Consider the following 2929-nt stretch of genomic DNA (forward strand, 5'->3'; position numbering starts at 1 on the left):
GAATGGAGTGTCTCTTGTCTTCCTGTGGTCCCTCGGGCTGTGTCAGTCCACAGGTATGCTCCACAGTGAGTGGCTACTTGACCAGGGCATGGGTGGGGAGGGCCAGGTGTGAGGGCACAGACAGGGCGCCTCTCTGCTTCCAGCCTGCTCTCCACAGAACCTCGAGAGCCTCAAGTCACGGATTCCGTATGTAACCTCTGGGCAGCGATGACCTCATGGTTTCCATGGCAGGGTGACTATGGAAACGCACTGTTCCAGGGGAACCTTCCCTACCAGTTCTCTACCAGACACCAATCTGTTTGGTTGCCTGAGAGAAAGAGATGATTGACCAGATTGTGTACATTCAGTGTAACTTATCCTCTGTCCCCTGGGAGTGCAGCACAGCAGGTAGGTCTAGGCTGGGCATCTGTACAGGAGGATTGGTGAGTGCACAACCTCACCTGGCTGCCACATGACGCTTCTGGGCTTGTCCATCACACCTGAGAACTACCCTAACTATATGTAATACCATTGGCCTGGGGCCCCCATAATTTCCTGCTCACTGCTGAGGACAAGTGCAATGTCACTCCTGGGCAGGTGTTCAGAAAGGTTCTCATCTTATTGATGGAACCTTCCCCTTTAGGCTACAAGATACTCCCATTCAGACCCTTTACTGGTTGGCCTCTTAGCAAAAGTCAAGTGCACTTTTGTTGGTAAATGATCAATGGAGAAGTTTGAGGAAGAATTGTTGAATGTTTCTCATTGACCTCTTTCGAGCCCAGTCATGTAGATATCCACGTGGGTCCCCCAGGCACACCCAGGCTGGGCTGCTGAGTCCGGGGGGAAGGGTGGGCTCAATCCATGGGAAGAACAAAAGAGCCAGGGGAGTGGTGAAGTGATTCTGAGGCTGGAGGGCTGAGGAAATGGAATCCCAGAAGGTTGGGTTGATGCAAGCCTAGACTGGGTACCCAGAATCTGTTACCAACCTCCTGGTCGCTCTGCCTCAGTATCTGGCCTTTTTCTAGTGTAGACCAAAAGAACCAGGGGACTAGAGTTCAGTGTGGTTGAAAAAAAGCAATATGAATCGGGCCTGAGAGAAGTTGCCAAGGTGGGAGGGGTTCAGAAACCAATTTACATTAAATTATTTTTTTCCGAAACGTGGAAGGCATTTCCAGAAAGCCTCAGCAGTGCCAGGCGCTAAGAAATCTCTTCTCTGCTGTGGGAGAGATGGAGGGGATCCTGGTTGTAATTATTTTCAGGTTCTGTTTTCTCTGGGAATGGGGGAGATTTTCTGGTCTCCTGCTGCTGCCCTAGGCCCCACAGAATTGCTTTTTCAGCAACACCCCTTCTCTAGGGGACTCATACAAGTGATGGATTAAGGCTGTGTTTTAGAAGCCAAGCAGATCAGAAGGCTTCAGCAAGAACCTGGGAGAGACATGAGAGAGGGGATGTCCCGGCAGGACAATGTACAGCACAGGTGACTGACCAGTTCTGACTTTCTTTCCAGCAGCACTGGCTCCCACCTTTCCTCCTACACCTAGTCACTACCATGTTCCCTACCGAAGCTGTGGCGAGCCCCAGGTGGGCTGGCATGGGGAGACATACTGCCTGGTATGATCCTATGGGGATGCTCCTTTGGCCACCCTAGCCAAGGTGGAGGCAGAGAAGCCAGTCCCCAGACAGGCACTTAAGAGACATCATCCTGTGGAAAAGTCAAACAAAGACCTCGGTTGCTCCAGCCCCAAAATCCCACAATTGGAGCCTGGTGGCAAGAGGCTGACCCCACAGAAACTTGTCCCAGCAAAGGTGGAGGCAGAGAAGCCAGTCCCCAGACAAGCACTTAAGAGACATCATCCTGTGAAAAAGTCAGATGAAGACCTTGGTTGCTCCTGCCCCAAAATTCGGCGATTGGAGCCTGGTGGCAAGAGGCTGACCCCACAGAAGCTTGCTGGCTGAGGCACTCTGCAGAGAGGACAAATGTTTAAAGGCCAAGGCAGCTAATGCCTCTTCCTTCAGTGACCCCCACCACCCACCACTGGCTAGTACAACCTGGGCCATTCTGCCCGAGCCTTCCTCAGCCAGGAGCCTCCATCCATACTAAACAGCCAAGGGCGAGCAGCCTCAGAAACTAAGGTTTCAATGGGAGGCTGCTCTGAACATCCCAGGGCTGAAGCTGGCCTGGAAGAATACCTGATGTTCCTCTGCTCAATCCTCTAGAGTCCCTTCTTAGGCAGAACAAAGAAACGTCTGCCCTCTGTGAGCCCGGTGGGATCCAGGAGTAAAGAGAGGACCTGGGATGGCCTTGGCAGGGGCCACCTGTCGACCAGATGGGCTCCTTCCTGCCAAGAGTCATTGCCAGCGGCCACCAACACAAACTGGGAGGCTTCTGAAACTGAAAGAAGCCATCAGTGGTACCCCAGGGAGCCTTCAGTCTGGGGTCTCAGGAGCAGAATAGGGAGACATAGGAAGTCGTGCTCCCCGGAAAGTGTTGAGCATCAATCCCTGTCCCCCAGGGCTCATTTGCTTTTTTATTCCAGCCTGTCTGTCCTCAGTGCGGCCCCTTTCTGATCAATAAAATAAGTTTATGTAAAAGCCAGTGTTTGACTTGAAATCCAGTTGTCCAATGAGAGGCCCCAAACCTCCCATGAGGAGTTTCCATGAGGGGTACCTGGTCCTGTAAGACCTTCTGCCTCCCAAAAGGATCCTTGGGTGCAGCTTCTATGTGGTTCCTGCAATGACACCCGTGCAAATTTCGGCAGGACTCAGGCTGAAACCGGTGAGTACTTCACTATAGGCACATGCGTGTGTGTGTGTGTGTGAGTGTGGAGGTAGGCCTGAGAAAATGCTCTTTTTATCTATTGGTTTACTCAACAAATATTTATTGAGCACCTGTGCTTGTTGCTTGGGATATTTTGGCGACTGAGATGACTGAAGCCCCTCCCCTCAAAGC

General features: G+C 52.0%; 1 pseudogene; it reads left to right on the plus strand.

The window, feature by feature from the left end:
* Positions 1-320: 320 nt before the first annotated feature.
* On the plus strand, positions 321-1935 carry LOC118638251 (annotated as a pseudogene).
* The last annotated feature ends 994 nt before the right edge of the window (positions 1936-2929 follow it).

The sequence above is a fragment of the Molossus molossus genome, unplaced genomic scaffold, assembly GCF_014108415.1.
Source record: "Molossus molossus isolate mMolMol1 unplaced genomic scaffold, mMolMol1.p scaffold_m16_p_21, whole genome shotgun sequence".
NCBI classification, from domain to species: Eukaryota; Metazoa; Chordata; class Mammalia; order Chiroptera; family Molossidae; genus Molossus; species Molossus molossus.